This window comes from Pristiophorus japonicus, chromosome 1 (genome assembly GCF_044704955.1).
Source record: "Pristiophorus japonicus isolate sPriJap1 chromosome 1, sPriJap1.hap1, whole genome shotgun sequence".
Classification (NCBI taxonomy): domain Eukaryota; kingdom Metazoa; phylum Chordata; class Chondrichthyes; family Pristiophoridae; genus Pristiophorus; species Pristiophorus japonicus.
In genome coordinates, this window is record NC_091977.1 from 421,108,965 (window position 1) to 421,122,284 (window position 13,320).

Genomic DNA, 13,320 nt, shown 5'->3' on the forward strand with positions numbered 1-13,320 from the left:
GTAAGTTCCAATTCTTTTCCAAGGTTGGCGCCGTACTCTGTAGCTATGCCACCGACTGACCTATATAGATACATATATAAATAACTGGGCACTCAGCTGCAGCTCAGTGGATCACAGGATCTTTTTGTTCTCTGGTTTTCTAGGAGAGTTTCCAATTCCCAGATTTCCTCTTTCACAATAATTTGGCATTATCACCCTCAGTAATCGTTCTGTGCTTATAATGGGTCCAATTATTGCAAATTTCTTCTGAATGGATGAAGACTTGGAGGAGCAGCAGTAACCCCCGAAACTACTGCTCGCAGCACCTGCGACTATCAAAAAACAGCAGGTGAGAGGGACTGGTCAAAGAAGGCCGTACCCAGCACATATGATGTACAGACATGGGGGGAGAAATTGCCCTGCGGTCTGATCGGGGGCGGTAACCTGCTTGGGGCGGTTCTTCCTGTGCCCGGCGTTCCACTTCCTCTTGGGACGGGTCCAACGGTGTTAATGGGGCACGACCGGCAGCGCGACGTGGATGCACCATGTAGCGCTGATGTGTTTCAATGCCCCTCCCCTTTGCTTGAAGGGGAGGGTCACTGTGCAATCAGCACGGCCTCTGATGGCCTCCACTAGGCCACCAGGGCAGCGTGGTACTGGGGCTGCAGCCCGGCACCCAAAGTGGAATGCTGGGCTGCACGATTGCGGCCCGGATCACGCTAAGGGACATGAATTGGAGCTGACTGGTGAGTTGGCAAAACCCCCAAGATGGCGGCGCAAGACGCTCGCTACCTCCCCTTTAACTTCCGCTCCACTTGCGGATGTCGGCCCAATTCGCGACCCATGAGGCTGGCGCTGACACTTGTTGGCATGCGGTACTAAGGGGATGCCGCGCACGCGATTATGTCATCGCCGGTTGCATGGCGCTGCCGTGGCATCGCCGCCGCTACCTCCTGGGCAATTTCATGGAGGCCGGCAGCACTCCCCCTCCCCCTGGACCAAAAGGGTTTTGTGCCCCATTAGTGACCCCCGGAGAGGCAATTTCAACTCCCAAGAGTCAGTTTCTGAAAAACAGTGCCTCAAAAGGCTGCATTTCTGCATGCAGGCTGTCTCAGATCTCTGCAACCTCCTGCCATAGGACCCGCTGCCTGCTGAACCAGGAGATATGCTTTGCCAATGGCTGTCAAAGTCAACACAGCCATAATTTCAGTCCACAAGCATGACCCTGAGCTTCCGGTCGCTTGCCATTTTAGTTCTCCGCCCCACTCCCACTCTGACCTCTCTGTTCTCAGCCTCCTACACAGTTCCAATAAAGCTCAACGGAAGCTCAAGGAACAGTACCTCATCTTTGGATTAAGCACTTTACAACCTTCTGGACTCAACATTGAGTTCAACAGTGACTTTGAACTGAAAGTCTTGTCAGTCATTCTTTGAAGCACCAATCAGTCTGGCCATCAAACGCGACCAATTTATCTTCCTCTTCTTCCTTTGCAGCCAAGGTTATAGACTTGCCTTCTTGTCTTTTTTTCTGCATAGGTTCCTCTGTACAAATGGCAAACCTGACACAGCAGATGATCTTCAACATCTTCTTGGGGCTGTAAAGTTAAACTCCACCTGATCTGTACAGATGTTTGTTTTAACATACAAATTGTACATCTTACTAGAATTCAAGTGGCGTCTTTAGCCTTACTGTATTTTTGCTTTGCCTTAGTAATAGAGTTCCTGGTCCTAATAACCATAACAATAAGGAGTTTTCCTGCTCCTCCAGCGCCGTACACCCATTCTACCTGATCCTTACAATAGTTGTGGCATCGTGGACTGTCACACGATGAAAAGATCATGGGGTACCTGAATTTTGATTGAATGGACTCCTTTGTGATTCATATATGTCTTTCCAAGGAGACTGTGTTGCCCCTAATAAGCAAACCTTCAGTTATTTTCTTGATGCAGTGGTGTATTCAAATTTGACTGATCTGGCAAATGTCACTAATGAAATTAATTAGTGGCGTGAAAGGGAAGTGCAATGTTGACTTTAACTTCAGTATGTAGAGGTGTCCATGTGCTGGATATAGTCTACAGGTCAGGCTTTAGTAAGCAGCACAGCTCATTGACAGCCTCCCTGCAGAATTATAGACAAGAAGGCAAGAATCTTCATACCTGCCCAAGTAGTTGTATGTGGCTTTTTGGCCAGGAAAGGAAGCCCATGAAAGGCACAACCAAGGCCCATTGGAAGAGGAGGTTGTCTTGCCAGCCCCTGCATGGCTGCTCAATGCCAGAATGAGTTCACTGACTTCACCAGGACATCCAAGGTAGTCACTGTAATAAGCATGTTTCCCACATCCAGCATTTTTTCCTTCTCTGTCTTGAACACTTCCTACAACATACCAGCAATGTGCAGAAGGTACCACATTAACCTTCACATCATCTTCTTTCTCCTGCAACCATTCATCTGTCAACTGTGAAGGACTATGGAACGTCCTCCTCCGTTTCAGCTGTCACCATCCTCCGCCTGCTCTACAACAACATGCAGGCCATGATCCTGACCAACGGATCCACCACAGACCCAATCCACGTCCAGACCGGGGTCAAACAGGGCTGCGTCATCGCACCAATGCTCTTCTCGATCTTCCTTGCTGCAATGCTCCATCTCACTATTAACAAGCTCCCCGCTGGAGTGGAACTAAACTATGGTTCCCATAGAACCAATGGGAACCTATTCAACCTCCAGGCTAGATCCAAGGTCGTCCCATCCTCTGTCATCGAACTACAGTATGTGGACGACGCTTGCATCTATGCACATTCAGAGGCTGAACTCCAAGCCATCGTCAACACCTTCACGGAGGCGTACGAAAGCATGGGCCTTACGCTAAACATCCATAAGATAAATGTCCTCCACGGACCGGACCCTGCTACACAGCACTGCCTCCCGGTCATCAAAATCCACAGCTCGGTCTTTGACAACGTGTACCATTTTCTATATCTCGGGAGTCTACTATCAGCAACACAGACATCGACGACGAGGTCCAACACTGCCTCCAGTGTGCCAGCGCAGCCTTTGGTCGCCTGAGGAAGAGAGTGTTTGAAGACCAGGACCTCAAATCTGGTACCAAGCTTATGGTCGACAGGGCAGTAGTGATACCTGCCCTCCTATATGGCTCAGAGACATGGACTATATACAGCAGACACCACAAAGCGCTGGAGAAGTACCACCAGCACTGTCTCCGCAAGATCCTGCAAATCCACTGACGCACCAACGTCAGTGTTCTTGATCAGGCCAACATCCCCAGCTCCGTTGGGCAGGCCACATCATCTGCATGCCCGATACAAGACTCCTTAAGCAAGTGCTCTACTTGGAACTCCTACACAGTAAGCGAGCCCCAGGTGGGCAGAGGAAATGCTTCAAGGACACCCTCAAAGCCTCCTTGATGAAGTGCAACATCCACATGGGCACCTGGGAATCCCAGGCCCAAGACTGCCCAAAGTGAAGGAAGAGCATCCGTGAGGGCATTGAGCACCTCGAGTCTCGTTGCTGAGAGCATGCAGAAACCAAACGCAGACAGCGGATGTTATGTGTGTAATTACTCGATAGACTGAATACTGTAAACTACCACAGGTACAAACCTGGCTCTGCTTTATTAGGGCCCAAAATGATTACATTAGTTGATGGCTTGCCTTTTATACCTGGCTGCATACACGCGTGTACAGCCCAATGACTTCCGATAGTCATGCCACCTGGTTAGCAACCCCAAGCATACATACATGACAATATCCCCCTTTAAGATATTAGTAAGTCTTTTTACAAATTGAGACACTCCGGGGCTTTCTGCTCCCGAGTTGATCATCTCAGTTCAACTCCAGCCTTGGGTGAGCATTCTGAGTCTGTTATGACTGGGGGCTGGGTAGCCGATCTGATGGGAGTGGCAATGACCACATCAGGGATTGAAAGTCCAGATTCATTGATGACAGCGGAGTCCTCTGATGACTGAGGGTAGGTTGGTTGGTCACTGATTGTGTCTTCCTCACACTGTTCCGGTTCATCCTTGTGCCGCAGCTTTATCTGATCGACATATTTCCTGCATGTTTGCCAAATCTTGAGCTTGATGATAAACGCTCTGTTACCCTCCTTGGCTGTAACAGTACCGGCGATCTACTTGGAACCTTGACCATAATTTAGTGCATACACAGGATCGTTAACAGAAATGTCGCGTGACACGGCAGCGTGATCATGATACCACTGCTGACTTTGACATCTGTATTCAACACGATTATTCAAGTCAGGGTGGACAAGAGAGAGCCTGGTCTTCAGACCTCTCCATCAATAGTTCAGCAGGGGGGATTCCGGTAAGCATGTGAGGTCTTGTCCTGTAACTAAGCAATATGCGTGACAAGCGAGTCTGCAGTGAACCTTGAGTTACACATTTCATACTCTGCTTGATGGTTTGGACAGCACGCTCTACTTGACCATTAGATTCCGGTTTGAATGGTGTTGACCTCGTATGTTTGATACCATTGAGTTTCATGAACTCTTGAAACTCCAGACCAGTGAAGCAAGGTCAGTTGTCGCTTACAACGATGTCGGGCAGACCATGAGTGGCAAACAGGACACGAAGGCTCTCAATGGTAGCTGTGGATGTACTGGATGACAAGATTGTACACTCTATTGACTTGGAATATGCATCCACCACAACTAAAAACATTTTTCCCAGGAAGGGATCTGCAAAGTCGATGTGGATCCTGGACCATGGTTTAGATGGCCACGACTACAGACTCAGCGACGATTCTGCTGGTGCTTTACTTAGCTGCATGCAAGTGTTGCACTGATGCACACATGATTCCAGATCAGAGTCAATTCCAGGCCACCATACATAAGACCTGGCACTGGCTTTCATCATGACAATACCAGGATGGGTGCTATGCAGGTCATGTACAAATTTCTCTCTGCCTTTCTTAGGCATAACAACACGATTACCCCACAGTGAACAATCTGACTGAATGGATAGTTTGTCTTCGCAACGGCTGTAAGGTTTGATCTCATCACCCATTTGCTTGGGTATGGCAGACCAATCACCACGAAGGACACGTTTCAAAACTGATAATACCGGGTCCTGGCTGGTCCACATCTTAACTTGCTGAGCTGTGACAGGGGTTCCTTCACTTTCAAAAGCATCCATGACTAACAGTAGGTCTGCAGGTTATGGCATGTCCACCTCCGGTGTGGGCAATGGCAGACGGCTCAGTGCATCGGCACAATTCTTGGTGCCAGGTCTATGGCGAATGATATAATCATAGGCAGATAATGTCAGCACCCACCTCTGGATGCGGGACGATGCATTGGTATTGATACCTTTGTTTTCCAAAAACAATGAAATGAGTGGCTTGTGATCTGTTTCCAGTTCAAACCGAAGACCAAACAGGTACTGATGCATCTTTTTAACCCCATACATAGAAACATAGAAACATAGAAAATAGGTGCAGGAGTAGGCCATTTGGCCCTTCGAGCCTGCACCGCCATTCAATGAGTTCATGGCTGAACATTCAACTTCAGTACCCCATTCCTGCTTTCTCGCCATACCCCTTGATCCCCCTAGTAGTAAGGACCTCATCTAACTCCTTTTTGAATATATTTAGTGAATTGGCATCAACAACTTTCTGTGGTAGAGAATTCCACAGGTTCACCACTCTCTGGGTGAAGAAGTTCCTCCGCATCTCGGTCCTAAATGGCTTACCCCTTATCCTTAGACTGTGACCTCTGGTTCTGGACTTCCCCAACATTGGGAACATTCTTCCTGCATCTAACCTGTCTAACCCCATCAGAATTTTAAATGTTTCTATGAGGTCCCCTCTCATTCTTCTGAACTCCAGTGAATACAAGCCCAGTTGATCCAATCTTTCTTGATATGTCAGTCCCGCCATCCCGGGAATCAGTCTGGTGAATCTTCGCTGCACTCCCTCAATAGCAAGAATGTCCTTCCTCAGGTTAGGAGACCAAAACTGTACACAATACTCCAGGTGTGGCCTCACCAAGGCCCTGTACAACTGTAGTAACACCTCCCTGCCCCTGTACTCAAATCCCCTTGCTATGAAGGCCAACATGCCATTTGCTTTCTTAACCGCCTGCTGCACCTGCATGCCAACCTTCAATGACTGATGTACCACGACACCCAGGTCTCTTTGCACTTCCCCTTTTCCTAATCTGTCACCATTCAGATAATAGTCTGTCTCTCTGTTTTTACCACCAAAGTGGATAACCTCACATTTATCCACATTATACTTCATCTGCCATGCATTTGCCCACTCACCTAACCTATCCAAGTCGCTCTGCAGCCTCACAGCACCCTCCTCGCAGCTCACACTGCCACCCAACTTCGTGTCATCCGCAAATTTGGAGATACTACATTTAATCCCCTCATCTAAATCATTAATGTACAGTGTAAACAGCTGGGGCCCCAGCACAGAACCTTGCGGTACCCCACTAGTCACTGCCTGCCATTCTGAAAAGTACCCATTTACTCCTACTCTTTGCTTCCTGTCTGACAACCAGTTCTCAATCCATGTCAGCACACTACCCCCAATCCCATGTGCTCTAACTTTGCACATCAATCTCTAGTGTGGGACCTTGTCGAACGCCTTCTGAAAGTCCAAATATACCACATCAACTGGTTCTCCCTTGTCCACTCTACTGGAAACATCCTCAAAAAATTCCAGAAGATTTGTCAAGCATGATTTCCCTTTCACAAATCCATGCTGACTTGGACCTATCATGTCATCTCTTTCCAAATGCACTGCTATGACATCCTTAATAATTGATTCCATCATTTTACCCACTACCGATGTCAGGCTGACCGGTCTATAAATCCCTGTTTTCTCTCTCCCTCCTTTTTTAAAAAGTGGGGTTACATTGGCTACCCTCTACTCTATAGGAACTGATCCAGAGTCAATGGAATGTTGGAAAATGACTGTCAATGCATCCACTATTTCCAAGGCCACCTCCTTAAGTACTCTGGGATGCAGTCCATCAGACCCTGGGGATTTATCGGCCTTCAATCCCATCAATTTCCCCAACACAATTTCCCGGCTAATAGGATTTCCCTCAGTTCCTCCTCCTTACTAGACCCCCCGACCCCTTTTATAACCGAAAGGTTGTTTGTGTCCTCCTTCGTGAATACCGAACCAAAGTACTTGTTCAATTGGTCCGCCATTTCTTTGTTCCCCGTTATGACTTCCCCTGATTCTGATTGCAGGGGACCTACATTTGTCTTTACTAACCTTTTTCTCTTTACATATCTATAGAAAGTTTTGCAATCCGTCTTAATGTTCCCTGCAAGCTTCTTCTCATACTCCATTTTCCCTGCCCTAATCAAATCCTTTGTCCTCCTCTGCTGAGTTCTAAATTTCTCTTTTTCTACCGTGCTGTAGGCTCTTTCTGCCTTTGACAAACTTTTAGAAGCATACGCAACAGGTTGTAGTTTACCCGACTCATTAGTTTGTTGGAGCACGCAACCAACTCCATATGACGAAGCATCACTGGTCAATAGTAGATTCCTACACATAATGTACCAGCAGCTTGTTAGAGCAAAGCAGTTTAGTAGCTTTCTCAAAAGCTCTGTCTTACATAGAAACATAGAAACATAGAAAATAGGTGCAGGAGTAGGCCATTCGGCCCTTCGAGCCTGCACCGCCATTCAATAAGATCATGGCTGATCATTCCCTCAGTACCCCTTTCCTGCTTTCTCTCCATACCCCTTGATCCCCTTAGCCATAAGGATCTTGAGACGCACCCCAAACCTAGTTGTCGCCTTTTCTTAGCAGCATGTGCAGTGGCTCTAATCAAGTGCTCAATCTAGGTAGGAAATTAACGAAGTAGTTGAGTAGACCAAGGAATGAATGCAGCTCTGTCATATTCTGAGGCTTGGGTGCATTTTTGATGTCCTTAGTTTTCAAGTCCATAGGCCTGATACCGTCAGCAGCAGTTTTCCTCCCCAGGAATTCAACTTCTGGTACCACGAAGACACACTTCGAACATTTCAGTCTGAGTCCCACTTTGTCCAGACGATGTAGAACCTCTTCCAGGTTGTTCAGATGTTCAGCGGTGTCACGACCTGTGACCAGGATGCCATCTTGGAACACGACAGTTCTAGGAATAGACTTCAGTAGTTCCTCTAAAATATGGCTCTGGCCGAGCGAATTCCGAAAGGACACCTGTTGTAGATAAACAGTCCTTTGAGAGTGTTGATGCACGTACATTTCTTTGACATCTCGACCAGCTCCTGTGTCATGTAGGCCAACGTCAGATCCAGTTTGGTGAACACCTTCCCCCCCGGCTAGCATTGCAAACAGGTCATCAGCTTTCGCTAACGGGTATTGATTCTGTTTTGAAACTCGGTTGATCGTAACTTTGTAGTCTCCACAAATCCTGACAGTGCCATCATTCTTCAACACAGGAACAATGGGGTTGGCCCATTCGTTAAATCCAACCGGTAATATGACCCCTTCACGCTTGTGTCTGCCAATTCGATTTTGACCTTCTCCTTCATCACGTACGGAACCGCCCGAGCTTTATGATGGACGGGTCTTGCATCCGAGTTTCATTGCATAATAATATAAAAGCAATGAAAATGCTATTCTTCCCTACATCAGTGGGACATGTTTGACTTGAACAAATTCATTTCTAACTCACTCTGCTTGTATCCTTCTCACTGCCTTTTTCTGGGCCTTAATGATTTGTGGGACTAGCAACACCCCAGTACAGTGGTTGTGAGATGTTTACTGAGATATAGCTGCCAAAGAGTGTCCATGATCATAGACAGGCTAAGTGAGCAGGCAAAAATTTGGCAGATGGAGTATAATGTTGGAAAGTGTGAGGTCATGCTTTTTGGCAGAAAAAAATCAAAGAGTAAGTTATTATTTAAATGGAGAAAGATTGCAAAGTGCCGCAGTACAGCTGGACCTGGGGGTATTTGTGCATGAAACACAAAAGGATAGTATGCAGGTACAGCAAGTGTTCAGGAAGGTTAATGGTATCTTGGCCTTTATTGCAAAGGGGATGGAGTATAAAAGCAGGGAAGTCTTGCTACAGTTGTACAGGGTATTGGTGAGACCACACCTGGAATACTGTGTGCACTTTTGGTTTCCATATTTACAAAAGGATATACTTGCTTTGGAGGCAGAGAGGTTCACAAGGTTGATTCCAGAGAGGAGGGGGTTGACTTATGAGGAAAGGTTGAGTAGGTTGGGACTCTACTCATTGGAATTCAGGAGAAAGAGAGGTGATCTTAACAAACGTATAAGATTATGAGCGGGCTTGACAAGGTGGATGCAGAGAAGATGTTTCCACTGATGTTGGAGACTAGAACTAGAGGGAACAATCTTAAAATAAGGGGCCGCCCATTTAAAATAGAGATGAGGTGAAATTTCTTCTCTCAGAGGGTTGTAAATCTATGGAATTCGCTGCCCCTGTGGAATTCGCTGGAAGCTGGGACATTGAATAAATTTAAGACAGAAATAGACAGTTTCTTAAAAGATAAGGGGACAAGGAGTTATGGGGAGCGGGTGGGAAGTGGAGCCAAGTCCATGATCAGATCAGCCATGATCTTATTGAATGGCGGAGCAGGCTCGAGGGGCCCGATGGCCTACTCTTGCTCCTATTTCTTATGTTATGTTCTTATGATGGCAAGACAGATTTGGCAGTGGGCATGGAGTTTGGTTAGGTGAAGATGCACCTTGTGAGCTGCATATGCCGATGTCTGGCCAGCCAGCTAGGGTTCTCCTGGGAAACCTTTTGACAAATCAGGGCTTTGGCTGCCTGCTAACTTTGCTGCTCTTCTTCACCTTTCTTTTTGTTCTCTTCATACCACAGGTACAAGGAATTTCTGAATGAAAGTCTCGAGCTTGAAGGTTCAAAAAATACTTTATAGCACCGGCAGCAATGCTGAAGCTTTTAGAAAACTGGAGATAGATACATAAACCCCCCAAAAAACATTTATTAACAGCAAACTGTGACCAAGTACACCATCCTAACATAGTGGCCTTTAATTGTAATTCCAGCTAACGCCACCTGCCAAACAATAGTGCCACTTTCATACAGTCAGTTATTAGTTTTTAGAAGTGGAGAAAAATTCAATGGTTTAAACCAGTAATATATTTAAATCCATTTGTGTGTGGTGCGTGGGATTATGGTGGGTGTTGTGTGCTACCCAAATCTTGCATGGAGGAACATTATAATTGGGTTTTTGACTGGGAGGGAATTTGGCATCAGGGCTCTCAGTCTTTTCCTTCCACAGTCTGCTCTGAGTTTAACACAAAACAGGTCGTAAACAGAAGAAACAGCTTGGGCCTGTGCCTCCAAATCTGTTATGTAAGCTGTCTGAGGGCCATTACATAGATGTGCAAATTCGACTTTGCTGCTAAACTGATTGAATTGGATTTAATTCAGAGAAACATCCTGATTTTGTGATCCTATTAAGAGTACAGCTACGCATGTCTGTGGTGCAGGAATATCCATGCAAGTAGTGGAGTGTCATGCACTGTAAGACCTGTCCTTCATTTACCTTGGCTCCCTGTGCATGAGTCAGACCTGTAAATCGACTCGCTGCCAGTTACATCATCTGAATTTAAAATGTGAATGCTGATCCTTCAAGGGGAGATTTTTTTTTACATCAGATCACCATTTAGTTTAATTCCATGCAACAATAAATGGAAGAAATATGGGTAAAAATTGGACCTCCAGAGATGGAGCCCTGGAGGTTCACCTGTGGGAAGTGTTGCAAAGATATTGTTAGAATATCTTGTATTTCCCCAGGCGCCCTGTCACCCTCTGATCTGAACATTGACTTCAGTAACTTCAGACTTTAGTAGCTAAGGCCCCAAAATTGGCATGGGTGGATTTGGTAAGCAAGGCTGTAGAGTTTCCATCAAGAATCCAAAACTCCACAGAATGCAACTTTTTTTTTTAAACAGGATCCCAACCCGGAAGTTAGCCTGATCGCCACGGTTGGCTTTCAGTCGGGCAGGGAGCACACCTTGCAGCTATAAGTTGGGGAAGGGGATGGTGATCTGATCCCCGACACCGGGTGGGGAAGGAGAGATTGGGGACTCCTATCCCGGGGGGGAGCGTAGTTCGAATCCTGACCCTGAGGGGATCCAATTCTCGATCCCAGGGAGTGGGGTCTTTGGAGGGGGTGGTGGGGGGTGTTAAATCCCAGGGAAGTAGGTACATGTGGGGGATGGTGGGGCGGGGCGGAGGGGTGGGGGGGCGGGTGTGGTAGCACTCCTCTTCCTGACCCACAAGCAGTGCTGCAAAGGCACTTATCTTTTCCCCAAAATTGTCCTTGCCTCCCTTCAGGTACCGGGTTTCCTAATGCCTAGAAAACCCAGCCAGCCAGGGTTAAACCTGTAAAGTAGGTTAAATGTGAGGCTCCCAACCTCATTATAGTATTTACATGGCTAGCCCACCTCCTGGGAATGGGTTGGCTGCCCGCCCCCTGTCCCGCCTCCATTAAACCCAGAACTGGGCGGGTTGGGGTCAGTTCAGCCACCCATTATTGGGAGTTAAAATTACCCCCATATCCTAATTTTCAAACCTGTTTTAATTCTATATCTGACCCTCGCTCAGGTATTCCATCTCTCCCTTTCTATTGCTGTTCACCAGACGTTCCCACTTCCTGGGTTACTTACACACTTTTGGGGCAGATTGTAACATTTGGTTGACCAACTGGCAAAGAGTGCTGGCCTGCCTCCCGTTCCTGCCAACAAGCTGTACACCTTCAAGTGGCATTCCACTGCAGCTTGCTGGCTTTATACCATCAAAATATCAGGCAGCTCAGATGCCGTGGCGGATTGCAGGTAAGTCTTGGGACAATGAGGCAAAGCAAAGGGGAGAAAGCCCAGGTCGGCAGCATCCCACAGAACCAGGAGGAGCACACCTGATTAACCTGGCTCCACATAAATATAACTTGGCAAAAGTCTGGAGGCCATTTTTGGAGCTGGTTAGGCCACTGAATGCCGGCAGACATATGCACCTTAAAATTACAATCAGGGTTCTAACTATAGCTAATATAAGAGCTGATTTGCATAGTAAATGGACTCTGACTGGCCATTGGCAGGCCCCTTTAAAAATGGTGGCTGTGTTAATGGGGCAGCAAGTCTACCGATCCCATTTTGAGAACATTACCACCCTGTTAACGATGATTTTAGTTAAAATTGGTACATTTATCTCTTTATTATCTTAATATTTCTCTCCACTACTTGACTGTGGTAAATCATTCCACTCATGATTCCTTTATGTGTTTGTATGTGTTTTTATATATATTTCCTGGTTGCATTAATATATCCATCTGCTATTTTTTTTTTCAATTTTAAAGAGGAAGTACACCTGAAACATTGGACCAAAATTCTGATCTGTTGTTCTTTGGGCCTTAGTGGTCCAAAATGGTGTCCACAGTGCACACACACTTCTGGTACGAGTCCCACTGGAAGCCATATTGTTGAGGGTGAGGTGAGCATTCACAGGAAATATGCAGAATAGGCAGATCATAACATCAATCAACGTGCAAAACAGATTTGAGACCAGTGCTGCCATTTTGGAGCGCAATGCTCCAACTATTGCCCTCTCTTAAGCTCACATAGCTGAACACATGTTCAGCAGCAGGAAGGATACCCCACTAACGCTATTTAAAGAGATCATCACCTACTAATAGGTTAGTTATTGATTTATTTCTGCTGGCTGTGGCTATGATTCTACAAGTGTTTGGTGTTTTCTAAAGTTGTTTAAAGTTGCTAAGTCTACAGGGAGTGGTGTGGCAGGTGCTGAAGGACTTTCTTCTGACTTCAAGGCATCTGCACAACCTACTTCCTGACAGATATGGGTGCACTAGTCGGAAGTCCCCTTGGAATACAGCATGACTTGGAGAATGAACAGGGAGCATGTAGAGCAGGACAAGCTCCTAGAAGAGGGAGGAGAAGGGGCCCTCAGCATAAGGCCATATTGTCCCAGGGTGTTCAGAGAACAATTCTCCCACCTGAATCTCATCGAGGAACAACGTGTGAATTGTAATCTCTTCAATAAGACATCCTCACTGAAATCTGCCACCTGCTGTAGCCACAACTGCAATCTCAGAGCAGGGCAAGGACAGCATGGCCACTGGCGATGAAGTTGACTGTGGCAATGAACTTTTATGCGTCGGGCTCCTTCCAAAATGGAGCTGGAGATATTTGCAACATCTCCCAATTTGCCATCTACTGTTGCATCAGGAGATAATTGAGATACTCTATTCAGAGAGCTGCCTACATTTCATTCTCTCTTGCCAGAAAGCAGCAGGCGGAGAGAGCACACGGCTTCGCTAG